This window comes from Microcebus murinus, chromosome 10, assembly GCF_040939455.1.
Source record: "Microcebus murinus isolate Inina chromosome 10, M.murinus_Inina_mat1.0, whole genome shotgun sequence".
NCBI lineage: Eukaryota > Metazoa > Chordata > Mammalia > Primates > Cheirogaleidae > Microcebus > Microcebus murinus.
Genome location: NC_134113.1, coordinates 22,057,266 through 22,071,568, shown reverse-complemented (window position 1 = coordinate 22,071,568; position 14,303 = coordinate 22,057,266). Strand labels below are relative to the sequence as shown.

General features: G+C 41.2%; 1 long non-coding RNA gene and 2 other non-coding genes across 3 annotated transcripts; all 3 read left to right on the top strand.

Moving 5' to 3' along the window:
- The first annotated feature begins 7,532 nt into the window (after nt 1–7,532).
- TRNAD-GUC (transfer RNA aspartic acid (anticodon GUC)) lies at nt 7,533–7,604 on the top strand. The gene has a single exon. It is a non-coding gene; the product is annotated as a tRNA-Asp (tRNA).
- Nucleotides 7,605–8,020: 416 nt separating this feature from the next.
- LOC142873344 (uncharacterized) lies at nt 8,021–12,554 on the top strand. The gene is made up of 4 exons (XR_012921400.1): nt 8,021–8,348; nt 8,963–9,025; nt 11,991–12,097; nt 12,208–12,554. It is a non-coding gene; the product is annotated as an uncharacterized LOC142873344 (long non-coding RNA).
- On the top strand, nt 8,281–8,352 carry TRNAW-CCA (transfer RNA tryptophan (anticodon CCA)). Its single transcript has one exon. It is a non-coding gene; the product is annotated as a tRNA-Trp (tRNA).
- Nucleotides 12,555–14,303: the final 1,749 nt, after the last annotated feature.

Sequence of the window (14,303 nt, the reverse complement as noted above, 5' to 3'; positions counted from 1 at the left end):
CTAAGGAGGGGTGAACCAGCCCAGGTGGGAAACAGAGCAGGTCAAAACTCTGGTACTGATCAGTAGCAGGATGGCGCCTGTGAAAATCCACTACACTCCAGGCTGGGCAACCTAGCGCAACCCTGTCTCTAAAAACAGAACAGAACAACCTGAAAACAAAAACAAAAACCAAGAAACCCCCTAGTAATCAATACATAAAGAACTTTCAAAGCTCAATAAGAATAAAACAACCCAATTAAAATGGGCAAAAGGTTTGGATGCTTAAATAAGTTCATGAAAAGATGTTCAACATCCTTAATCCTCAGGGAAAGGCATACTAAAACCATAACGAGAGCCCGCTATACACCTATTTTTAAATAATGGCTCAAAACAAAAAACCTTACAACTTAAACCTAAGGTATGAAACTATTAGAACTCTAGAGGAAAAAGTTGGAAACACTCTCCTAGACATCGGCCTGGGCAAAGAGTTTATGAAGAAGTCCCCAAAGGCAATCACAGCAGCAACAAAAATAAATAAATGGGACATGATCAAACTACAAAGCTTCTGCACAGCCAAAGAAATAGTCATGAAAGTAAACAGACAACCTACAGAATGGGAGAAAATTTTTGCATCCTATGCATCCGATAAGGGACTGATAACTAGAATATACTTAGAACTCACGAAAATCAGGAAGAAAAAATCAAATAACCCCATTAAAAAGTGGGCAAAGGACTTGAACAGAAACTTTTCTAAAGAAGACAGAAGAATGGCCAACAAACATATGAAAAAATTCTCAACATCCCTAATCATCAGGGAAATGCAAATCAAAACCACAATGAGATATCACTTAACCCCAGTGAGACATCCCTAATCATCAGGGAAATGCAAATCAAAACCACAATGAGATATCACTTAACCCCAGTGAGAATGGCCTTTATCAAAAAATCTCCAAACAATAAATGCTGGCGTGGTTGGGGAGAGAGAAGAACACTCCTACACTGCTGGTGGGACTGCAAACCAGTTCAACCTCTGTGGAAAGCAATATGGAGATACCTTAAAGCGATACAAGTGAATCTACCATTTGATCCAGCAATCCCATTGCTGGGCATCTACCCAAATGATCCAATGACACTCTACAAAAAAAGACACCTGCACTTGAATGTTTATAGCAGCACAATTCATAACTGCAAGGCTGTGGAAACAGCCCAAGTGCCCATCAATCCAAGAATGGATTAATAAAATGTGGTATATGTATACCATGGAGTACTATTCAGCTCTAAGAAACAATGGTGATATAGCACATCTTATATTTTCCTGGTTAGAGCTGGAACCCATACTACTAAGTGAAGTATCCCAAGAATGGAAAAACAAGCACCATATATATTCTCCAGCAAACTGGTATTAACTGAGTAGCACCTAAGTGGACACATAGGTACTACAGTAATAGGGTATTGGGCAGGTGGGAGGGGGGAGGGGGGCGGGTATATACATACATAATGAGTGAGATGTGCCCCATCTGGGGGATGGTCATGATGGAGACTCAGACTTGTGGGGGGAGGGGGAGAAATGGGCATTTATTGAAACCTTAAAATCTGTACCCCCATAATATGCTGAGATAAAACAAACAAACAAACAAAAAAACCTTACAATACCAAGTCCCAGCAAAAGGACCTCGTGGCACAATGGGAGCACGTCTGACTCCAACTGCAGGCAAAGATGTAAAACAACAAGAACTCTCATGTATTTTTAGTGAGAAAGCAAAATGTTATAGCCAGGTAGGAAAAGTGTAGCAATTTCTTACAAAGATAAACATAGATTTACCCTAAGACCCAGCAACCCCACTCCTAGGTATTGACCCAAGGGAAATGAAGACATATGTCCATAGAAAAACCTGTACACTTAGGTTTATAATAGCTGTATTTATAATCATCAAAAACTGGAAACAACCCAAATGTCCATCAACTGGTGTGTGGATAAACAAATAAACATCCATACAATTGAATATGAATCAGCAATTTTAAAAAAAACTAGCAACATCATGGATGACTCTCAAAAGCATTGTGCTAAGTGACAGAGGCCATATTCAAAAGTTTCCATACTGCATGATTCTATTCATATGACATTCTGGAAATGGAAATCAGACCACTGTTTGCCTGGGGATGGAGGGAGGGTATTGACCACAAAGGGACATAAGGGAACTTTGTGATGAAAGTGATGGGGGAATGGAAATAGTCTATATCTTGATTGTGGTCAAAATTCATAGAATAGTTTGCCTAAAAAAGAGTGAATTTTATTGGTATGCAAATTATACCTCAATAAACCCTATAAATAGAAAATAGCTAGGTAAGTAGATGGGGATAGATAAGAAGGAAGGAATAAGAGGCCCCCAGAAAAGTTCTCAACACAGCCTAGACCCTGCATTGTCCTACTCCCATCAGCCTGTTTGGCCCCATCTCCTTGCTCTCTCTGGGCTTCTTACACTTCAGCCTTCTTTTTTAAAATTTTTTTTGAGACAGAGTCTTGCTCTGTCGCCCAGGCTAGCATGTCGTTGTGTCAGCCTAGCTCACAGCAACCTCAAACACCTGGGCTCAAGTAACCCTCCTGCCCCGAGTACAGGCATGTGTCACATGCCTGGCTAATTTTTAGTTACCCAATTAATTTCTTTCTATTGTTAGTAGAGACGGGTCTCCCTCTTGCTCAGCCTAGTTTCGAACTCCTGACCTTGAGTGACCCGCCTGCTGTGGCCTCCCAGAATGCTAGGATTACAGGTGTGAGCCACGGTGCCCTGCCTGCTTCAGCCTTCTTATAAACCCTCTACTCACCAGGTTTCCTCTGGTCCTATAACCTTTGCACAACCAGTTCCACCTACCTAGTAAGCTCTTTCCACAACTGAAGCTTCTCCATCTTCTTAGTGTCGCAGTTTCACTTCTACATTCTGTTTTGTTATTCTTTTATTAGTGACATGTGTCTCCTCCACTAAAATGAAAGCTCCTCAAGATGGAAGGTCTGTCTTTGTTCATCACTGTATCTCCAGAACCCAGTAGTGTGTTTGACCTACACGATGAGTACTCAACTATTATATTCAGTTGACTCCTCCATGTCTCAGCCTTAACATACCCAAAACTGCAATGCTGATCATCCCTGCAGACCACTGCTCCACATGCCAGGCTGCCATGGTGCACAATTCCAAGGAGCGCCATCCGCAGCGCCGTCTCTGGGTGGCGCCCTGCCTCCTCCCCACTCGTGCCCTTTGCACCAACTGTGGATATGAAGCGTGCCCTCTGAGTGGTGCATTATCACTCTTCTGCACCTCAGCGTGTACCGCGGCATCCTTCTAGGTGTTCAGGCCAAAAATTTTGGAGAAATCTTTGATTCCTCTTTTAATGTCATATTTCACATTCATCCTGTTGGGAAATTCTATGGGTTCAATCTTCAAAACCTATAAGCCTCAACTTCTCCACCAACTCCCGCTCTGGCCTGAACCACTATCATCTCCTTCGTGGATTATTGCAGTAGACTTCACAGGTCTCCTTGCTTGTGCTCTTGCCCGCTACAATCTACTCTCAACCCAATAGCCAAAGACCCTTCAAAACGTAAGTCAGCGCCAGGCTGGCGGAGTGGCTCACGCCTGTAATCCTAACACTCTGGGAGGCTGAGGCGGGGAGATTGCTTGGGGTCAGGAGTAGGAAACCAGCCTGAGCAAGAGCCAGACCCCGTCTCTACTATAAATAGAAATAAATTAATTGGCCAACTAATATATATATAGAAAAAAAATAGCCGGGCATGGCTAATGGCATGCCTGTAGTCCCAGCTACTTGGGAGGCTGAGGAAGGCGGATCGCTTGAGCCCAGGAGTTTGAGGTTGCTGTGAGCTAGGCTGACTCCATGGCACTCACTCTAGCCTGGGCAACAAAGTGAGACTCTGTCTCAAAAAAAAAAAAAAAAACACAAAAAAACATAAGTCAGACCATGTCACCACTTTGTTCACAATTCTGCAGTTCTCAGGAAGGAAGAGAGTAGAATGACAGTTACTAGAGGCTGGGAAAGGGTTGGAGGGGTAGGGATTGGTGATGAAGAAAGACCAGCTAATGGGTGCAAACACACAGTTAGAAGGAGTAAGTTCTAGTGTTCAAAAGCAGTAGGGTGACTATAGTTAATAATAATTTACTGTATATATATATATATATATATATATATATATTTTTTTTTTTTTTTTTTTTTTTTTTTTGAGACAGAGTCTCGCTTTGTTGCCCAGGCTAGAGTGAGTGCTGTGGCGTCAGCCTAGCTCACAGCAACCTCAAACTCCTGGCTCAAGCAATCCTCCTGCCTCAGCCTCCCAAGTAGCTGGGACTACAGGCATTCGCCACCATGCCCGGCTAATTTTTTGTATATATTAGTTGGCCAATTAATTTCTTTGTATTTATAGTAGAGACGGGGTCTCGCTCTTGCTCAGGCTGGTTTCGAACTCCTGACCTGGAGCAATCCGCCCGCCTCGGCCTCCCAGAGAGCTAGGATTACAGGCGTGAGCCACCGCGCCCGGCCTACTGTATATTTTTAAATAGCTAGAAAAATTTGAAATGTACCCAACACAAAGAAATGATCTATGATTGAGGTGATGGATATCCTAAATACCCTGATTTGATCAGTACACATTATATGCATGTATCAAAATATCACATGTACCCCATAAAATATGTACAAATAGTATGTATCAATAAAAAATTTTAATCCTGCATTGGCTCCCCAATTCCCTCAGAATAAAAGCCAAGGTCATTACAATGACCTCTCTACAATATATCTTTCATCTCCTTCAAGTCTGCTCAAATGTTAACTTCTTCATGAAGCTTACCTTGACCATTCCATTTAACTTGCCACTCTCCAAACCCCCTTACTCTGCTATTTTTTTTTTTTTCTATTTCTATTTCTGCCCTCTCACCCTGAGACAGAGTTTCACTAGTCTGGCTAGAGTGAAGTGGTATCATCACAGCTCACTTCAACCTCTGACTCCTGGACTCAAGTGATCCTCCTGCCTCAGCCTCCCCAATAGCTGGGACTGTAGGCACAAGCCACTATGCCCGGCTAATTTTTTTTTCTACTTTTGGTAGATACAGAGTCTCGGACTCCTGACCTCAAGCTATCCTCCTGCCTCGGCCTCCGAGAGTGCTAGGATTACAGGCATGAACCATCATGCCTGGCTGTCTAACATATCCACCTATCTATTACATTCATTGTTTATTATCTTTCTTTTGTGAGAATAAAAGTTCTACAAGAACAAGATTTATCCACTAAAACCTCCCTATGCATCTAAAACAATGTCTAGTACATTTTAGGTTCAATAAGTCAATGAAGATAGGTGCCATGGCATGCATCTGTAATCCCAGCTACTTGGAGGCTGAGGTAGGAGGACGGCTTGTGCCCAGGAGTTTGAGAACAGTCTGGGCAACATGCGGAGACCCCGTCGCAATTTTTATAAAAAGTGAATGAATAAAAAAAAAAATTAAAAAAAAGTTAATGAATAACTACACTGGCTGCCAAATAATTAGAGATTAGCAAATATTAATATAGGAACAAGTGTGACACATGTTGATACTATTTATAAAGTTTTTCTCTCCATAGCATATATTTATTTGTGTGTGTATATATACACGTATGGAACTATGCCACAGGGTGAAAATTAAAGAGGATTTACAGTCAGAAGTTGGGCGATTTTGGCATTTCACCACTTCCTGTCTGCGTGACCTTGCACAAGATTCTCTTTATCCTCCTGTAAAATAGAAAATTCTTGCCCTATTGACCTCACAGGGATGTTGAGCAAATGAAATGAAAGTGAATCATTTTACAAGATGTGATAAGTTCTTTAGGCGATATAGTTCTTTAGGCAGAGCAAGATTTTGAAACTTTCAATGACACCGATTGCCATCATGCCATTTACCTCCAAAGAGAGCTCCGTGCCCTCTGTACCGCAAGTCAGATTTTAACCTTTACTTTCTCCCAACGCTGACAGCGAGGAATCTCTGAGCTCTCTTACCCTGTCCAGGATAACTGCCCTCTCTTTTCCTTTCCATTTTAGGAAGGTGAACAGCAGGTGCTTGCTGAGTTCCCTGCTCCCTGATCTCCGCTGACTCAGGCTGCTTCTTAGTTTCCCCAGGGAAGAAATAAAAGGAGCAGTGGCAACACGTGTGTGTGAACCCAGGCTTGGCTTGACCCTCGAGCTTCAGTGGGGAGGTGTTGTCTCTTCTGGAGGGACAAAGATTAAGCTGCTTCTGCCGCAGTGTGGAACAGGGGGGCAAACACGATTCAGGAGACTTGGGTTCCCACTGCCCCTCAACTCCACTCACAGAAACCTGGGGCAAGTCCCTTAAAGCTTACCAGTTAAAGGACATCATCCTAGTTATCACAGTGCCCTCTGAACCTCACAAGAGTTATTGGAGGGCCAGAGAGGAAAGAGGCCCCAGGACAACAACAGGTTTTTTTGAGGCTTTGGCGTATTTAAGAGTAAACAAAACAAAAAACAAAACAAAACAAAAAAAACAAAACAGGCCTCAGAAATTGCCACTTGTTTACAGTATGCATTAAACAAATTATCCCTTCCATCAGGTGAACAAATGCCATGTGATCTGTGATCTAAAAAATACATTCATCCAGAGCACACTACAAACAAGGGATTCCTTAAGTTCTATAATGAAACCCTTTCAACCATGCCCGTTGATCTGCGGGTGTGTATATATATATATATATATATATATATATATATATATATCGTACATATATACGATATTTAGAGACAAAGTCAAAAATTTACAGGCGAGGACTCCCAGTCCCAGAGGCTTGATCCTGTTTATGAAAAGGCTTAGGATGATACTCAATATCCTATTAGTGCACTTCCCTAACCCTGGGGTTAACCATTGTTGGCACGTCCTTGTTCTGGGTTATTTAAATGTATTATTATTTAAGCACGTACGTATTTATTTCTGTCACTTTCAAATAAACTGTAGGCGCCTCGGGAGAGAGAGCAACCCAGGAAAAGGCAGGTGATAAAACTGCATTGGACCACAGCCGGTCAAATGCGTGAGCGCTTTTGTGTTATGAAAGCTTAGGAATTGTTTGAACAGGCACGGGACCGTGGGACAACCCTGACTGTCCCAGACATCTGGCAACCAGATGATATCCTTGAACTTCAAGTTCAGAATGAAAATATACATTTTTGAGGGTAAAGCTCTGCTGCAACTCACATACTCATTCACGATTAATTAAAAAGAAAAAAACAAAAAAAACCTGACGCCAGCAACCTAAGTCATTTGGAAAGCGTAAAGAGCCCTGGGAAACTATTTTCACCCAATTTATCAACGTTAAATTTAAAATGCATTTCCTTCATTTATTCGACACTTTTTCTTCTCTCCACCAACAAAGAGTCCAAGGCGTCCAGAGAGGATAACAAGCCAAGCAGCAGTTCCAAGAACGCAGTTTCTACACTTCGCAGGCGGAAACCAGGCGAGCCCCAGAGGGGTCTTAGTGTCCTAGAAGAGATACCTAGGAAACGCAAGTTAAGCAGCTCCTCGTTAGTATAGTGGTTAGTATCCCCGCCTGTCACGCGGGAGACCGGGGTTCAATTCCCCGACGGGGAGGTAACAGCTTTTGTTGGATCCACTATCGTCCTCCGTTGCACTTAATTGCACGACGACCCTGTCAAATACAATACGCTAAGACCTCTCTCTCATGAGTGCACAATCATGTCTTTTCAAAATGGTGACTTTTAAGCTTCGTGCTTACTATGAAATGAAAGCAATCCCTGTGAGAAAGTGCTTTATTTTGTTGGCAGAAGAGGAGGGAAGGGAAAAAGAAAACAACCTGAGAAGCCTGTACAGTTGCTCCCAGCCGCCATCTGGCAAAGGCCTGCGCATGCGCAGTGGCGCTCCGCCCGATAACTCGAGGTCAAGAACTCAGAGCGCAGAACCCGTGGGGGGAGGGGAGAGAGAGGGCGGAGTCTCCGCGCCTGGCGGGGCGGGGGCTGGGCGAGTAAGAACGGAAATCGCTTGCCAGACAGGAAGGACCCATTTTCTTTGACCCCGGTGAACCATATTAAATGGGATAGGCCGTTCTCGCGCCTCAGCTCCTTACGTTCCGACCTTGGTAGGGGGCCGGCTGTCAGGAAAGTTTGGGCACTGAAATGACAGTCTTCAGCTACGACAGATACTGGTGGAAGGACATGGGGTGAAAGGAAGAAAAGGTGGCGTGCTCGTCGAAGAAATGCCTGCCGTGTTATCCGAGTCGTAAGAAACCGCACGAGCCACAGCCCAGCAGGACCTCGTGGCGCAACGGTAGCGCGTCTGACTCCAGATCAGAAGGCTGCGTGTTCGAATCACGTCGGGGTCAAGCCTCTTTTTTTTTTTTTCTTTCCCCACTTTAAACCACCGACTTCTGCAAACCTAGATGTAGTCCCGCCATTTTTTGAAAATGCTTTTGATGCTAGAATTATCTCTTCCTCGTTCAAATATTATCGTAGTAATCCTTGGACTGCAGAGAGATGACGCTTAGTATTGAAGAGCCATAAGGCTGATATTTTATTCTCTTTGGTCTTTTAAAATGAGTTTTTTGTCATTTACTGTGCATAATGCTTAGAAATGTGGACTATTGCCGCTGTGCATGAGTCGGCACGTCAGTCCACTGGCCCATCACAGGAAGTGTACGACAGACACTGTACAACCTGTTTTTCCAAAAACAAGTTTAGACTGCTTGCCTTTTGAAAGCGAGTACAGTTTCTAACTTTGAGTATTATAGTAATATTTTACGTTTTTAGCCCTTACCATGTACCAGACACTATAAACAAATCTTTTTTTTTTAAAATTCAATTTTATTTTATCATATTATGGGGGTACAAATATTGTTAGGTTACATATATTGCCCCTGCCATTCCTCCCCCCGCCCCCTGCCTTACCAATATAAACAAATCTTGCAACGTGAGATTAATATCCCACTTCTACAGGATGTGGCTTTGGCACACAGAGGATTAGTGACCTACCAAGGGTCCCCCAAGATTCCAAACCAGGTAAGTGACTACAGATCCCCCTTTATAATAAATGTTTTATAATAAAAATGGAAACAAACTGTTGAAATAGCGAGCTAATAGCCGTTGGACTTAAGTGATACGCCATTGCACCTTTATATTTTCACCAATTCTTGCGAGTGGTGACTAATCATATACCACTTTTGACTATTAATCTCTTTAGCAGGAAGCAAAGCTTGCTTACTCACCTTTGTAAGCTCCAGGACTCTTGGTACTGAGTAGTGCCTTGCAAGTATGTGTCAAATATTTGTTGAACAAAAAACGAATAGCAAGCTTATGAGAATTTAATATTTTTAGATTTTGATTGGATATGTTCCATAAAAGTCCTGAGTTTTTCTGCTTAGTATTTTGAAACTATCAAATACTAAGTTCTTTGGATTCAACCTAATGTAGCAATATAGGTAGACATTGTATTTTCGTTTGGTGTAGTTCCCTCTCCTGTTTGGTTGGATTGAAATTAATCATTCATTTCAACAGATAATTTATGTACTACCAAGTATAATGAACCTGATACTGTGCTAAGCAATGAGGATGAAGATACACTAAGTAAAAGTGGAATGGGATAACTGTAGTGAAAGCATGAACAGAATGGTGTGAAGGTGCTAAAACAGTGAAATTAACTCAGCTTTGGGTTGTATCTGCCCATTGAAAGGTGATACAGGCCAAGCCTCTTCCTCATGCCTGTAATCCTAGCACTCTGGGAGGTCCAGTTGGGAGGATCGCTGGAGGTCAGGAGTTCAAGGCCAGCCTGAGCAAGAGTAAGGACCCCCATCTCTACTAAAAAATAGAAATTAGCTGGACAACTAAAAATATATAGAAAAAAATTAGCCAGGCATGGTGGTGCATGCCTGTAGTCCCAGCTACTCAGGAGGCTAAGGCAGAAGGATTGCTTAAGTCCATGAGTTTGAGGTTGCTGTAAGCTAGGCTGACACCGTGGCACTGTAGCCGGGAAACAGAGTGAGACTCTGTCTCAAAAAAAAGAAAGGTGATACACAGCCTGCTTTGTCTTTCACAAAGATCAGAAAAAATGGCCTAGAGCTGTTTCAGGACCAGCATCCTGGGAACAAGTTAGAAAAGCACATTTTTAGGCCCCATCCCAGATCTACACACTCAGAAAACTCTGGGAGTGAGGCACAGAACCAAGACTTCACTATGATTCTGATGCATGCTGAAGTTTGAGAACCTCTGGCTTTTACAGCAAGATAAGACTGGAGAAATCAAATAAGGTAAAACATATCAAAATGCCTTTTAAACTGTAAATCAATATATACATACCATTATAATACTGTCATAGCTCTAAAACTCACTTCCCAGGTCTCAGATTCTTTCCCAAGGCTGGACATCTCTAGTTTCTTAGAATGGCCCATCAGCTGACTTGCTGTAACTTTGAAACGACCTAAAATCCAACACTTCGTTCTAACTTAATCTGTTACAGTCATTTATAGTGATGATAGGTGGGAAGAGGTTCCAGAATATACAGATCCACGCTTGAATTCCCAAATCAATTTTTTTTTTTTTTTTTTTGAGACAGAGTCTCGCTTGTTGCCCAGGCTAGAGTGAGTGCCATGGCGTCAGCCTAGCTCACAGCAACCTCAAACTCCTGGGTTCCTAAATTGATTGAATTGATTGAATTGATTTGAATTCCTAAATCAATATTCCCAAATCAATTCCCAAATCAAACTTAATAGCTCTATAGTTTGTTGTTTCACTAAAAAATGTTCGGTCTCTCATTTATTCTTCAAGAGGATTTACCCACTAGTGTAGAATACGCTAAGCATTTATTTCACCTGTTTAATAACCTAGCTTTCTCTTCTGAAATTTCTTTAAATTGTTATCTAACACCAATGTACTCTGGATGAACTGATAAAATGGAGCTTTGGGATATGCAAAATTGAAAAACAGACTTGAATTCTGATAAGTCAACTGATCCCCCAATTTCTCACACTAATTTAAAAAGAAAAATATTTATGGTTATAAAATCATATATGTTCACTATAGAAATCTTGGGGAATAAAAGAAAAACATAGAGAAGAAAATAAAAATCACTTGTGCCCCACCATCCAACAGGAACTACTACAGATATTTTGGTGTATATTAATTTATTATTTTAGGCCAGGCACAGTGGTTCAGTCCCAGCTACTTTGAAGGCTGCCAGCTACTCAGGAGGCTGAGGCAGGAGGATCCCTTGAGCCCAAGAGTGGTTTTGTGTGTGTATATATTTAAAAATATACATATATCCACACACTTTATAAATGTTCTTTATAGAATTGAGATCTTCCTCTAATATGGTTCTCCATTTTTTTCTATTTGTCTTTTTACTTAGTACTGTATTGTGGATAGTCTCATATTCTTAAATGTCAAGACATGATTTTTATGAGCATGCATGACATGGATATATCATAAATTATTTAGCTATTGATAGTTACTTATTGACCATTAATGAAGCAATAAATATCTTTACAAATAAATAAACTCCATATTTGATTATTTCTTTAAAATGAATTCTCAGAAATGGCTTACGGGAAATAAATAAGGTTTTTGGCTTCTCAGTATTTGAGATCACTTTAAATATAATTTATTCTGCTCTATTTGAGGTGACACACTTAAATTCACAACTAATCCTATGCAAAACAAAAATGAAAGCCAAAAACATCAGCTTATGTTAATAACATTAAGTACTTCAGAAAGGGAAATGAAGGCAGTAATCCAAGTGGTAAAAAAAAGTTATGGAAGTTTCCTGACAAAATAATTAGATCAAGTTTTAAGTTTTGGCCTCACATGGAAATATCTTTCCATTCTTTCCAAAGGTTTAAGTATCAATACTGTGGGATTTTAAGGATTTTTTTAAAAACTCCAATAACTATTTCAACAAAAAAGATAACTTTTTAAATACTGGATGAATGTAACACAAATAAAACACCAACTCTTTCTTTTTTTTGTTTTTAAGGGGGTGTATGGTCTTGCTACATTGCCAAGGCTGGACTAAACTCCTGGGCTCACGCATCCTACTGGCCTCAGCCTCCCATGTAGCTGAGACTACAGCTGGGACTACAGGTGCGTGTTTCTCTCTCTCTCTGTCTCTCTTTTATAAAATTTTATAGGGAAATGAGAGGTTTGTTTTGTTTTGTTTGATTTGTAACATCTAGTCTTTTTTTTTATTTCAGCATACTATGGGGGTACAAATGTTTAGGTTACATATATTGCCTTTGCCCCACCCAAGTCAGCGCTTCAAGGACCCAAATCAGAGCTTCAAGCATGTCAGTCCCTCAGACAGTGCATACTGCATCCATTAGGTGTGACTGTACCCATCCCCTTCTCCCCCTCCCACCTGCCTGACACCCGATGAATGTTACTACTATATGTGCACATAAGTGTTGATCAATTAATAGCAATTTGATGGTGAGTATGTGTGGTGCTTGTTTTTCCATTCTTGTGATACTTCACTTAGTAGAATGGGCTCTAGCTCTATCCAGGATAATACAAGAGGTGATAGATCACCATTGTTTTTTGTGGCTAAGTAGTACCCCATAGTATACATATACCACATTTTATTAATCCACTCATGTATTGATGGGCACTTGGTTTGTTTCTACATCTTTGCAATTATGAATTGTGCTGATATAAACATTCTATTGCAGATATCTTTTTTATAGAATGCCTTTTTTCCTTTGGGTAGATGCCCAGTAATGGAAGTTTTTAAAAGTGTTGATATTCTGAATCTTTGGTCAGAATGTCCAGTAGAGTCTGGTGATGCACCAGAAAGGAGATGAAAGAATCTCTCCTTGAGGAGAGAAGGGTGGGATCCAGAGTATAAGTGCTGAAATTTACTTCTGATAGGATAGTCTTCCATGGAAAATGGTTGCAAGAGAAAATGAGCACAGATTTGACAGTCTGAAGTTCAAGCGTTCCTGCAGATGGTTTCTATTTTCCTATGTATGAGGCAAGGTCACCAGCTGAAAATGGGGAAAAGGGATGTGAGAGATTTGAAGAGAAGCAAAGGTATGAATGGTTAATCCAGAGAATGGAATAACATTGTTAGCCAGTATCAAGTACCCTGGGAGGACGAAGGTCATGAATTACCAGTCAGCCTTTTAAACTAAAAATAAAATCCTAACCTCCCCTTGCTCCCCAACCCCCCAACAACTGAATGGACCTCTCTTGGCCAAGGGGACCCCTGTAAAACCTTAAAACTGAGTTCTCAGCCATAAAGGAAGGGAGGTCAGACATGCCTTATACCCCCCTCCCTTCTGGAGTTTAGAGTAATTGCAAACTGGACCTGAAGCCATGCAAGGCAAAAGTGAAGTCACACCTGCAAGGCCATCAGTTTGCTTAACAGATCACTTCCAGTGGGTGTATTGTGTCTTGCTCTCTGATTAGGAGACCCCCAATTTGTACGTTTCATGTATTGATTTTTGGTGTTACCTGCAATTCCGGTCTCCCTAAAATGTATAAAACCAAACTGAAACCCAACTTGACCGCTTTGGGACCACCTACTCAAGTCGTCTTGGATTTGTGGATCTCCAGGCCATGGTCACTCATATGGGCTCAGAATAAACCTCTTTATTTTACAGAATTTGGGGTGTTTTTTTTTTCTTTTTCCATTAATCACCTATTGTATGACTTTTCTTCAGCTGTGTTTGCTGTTTGTACGCAAGCAGTGAGGAAGTTCATTTCAATCCAAGCAAGAAAGAAGATAGACTTTGAGGTCAGTGCCCCCAGAGTGGAATATGTTTGCAAAAGAGTGATGAGAAGATTGATCAGGGAATCTAAGCTGGGTGAGTTGGAAAACAATCATATGATGGCAGAAGCAGGCTAATAGATTTTTTTTTTTAAATGTTGGGGTTAACAGATTGGAAGTCTTAATTAGGTAAGTGAGAATACAGTAAGTTAGCTGGAAGAAAGGTTCAGAGTCTTATCACTGGAGTGGTTAAGATGGAATAGAGGAACAAGTTGTTAGAGATGAAAAGGTCAGAGGTCTAAGAGGCCAAGTGTTGGTGTTGCATCAGTCACCTACAATTCACACAGAATGTAGAAAAGTATGGTGAGGAAAACCTAGGACAAATAGCTCTATAATTTCTGAAGAAGTGTGACCAGGAGGTTGGTAAATGATAGCAGGGAGATAGTAGAGGGTGATTAGCCAGATGATGTGAACTTGAAATGTTTCTGAAGGAGAAATAGTTTGGAAGTAGTAATTGGGAACTAAGGGGCTGCCCAAACTCAGTAGCCCAACCTCTTAGGCATTAGATACATAGCATATGAG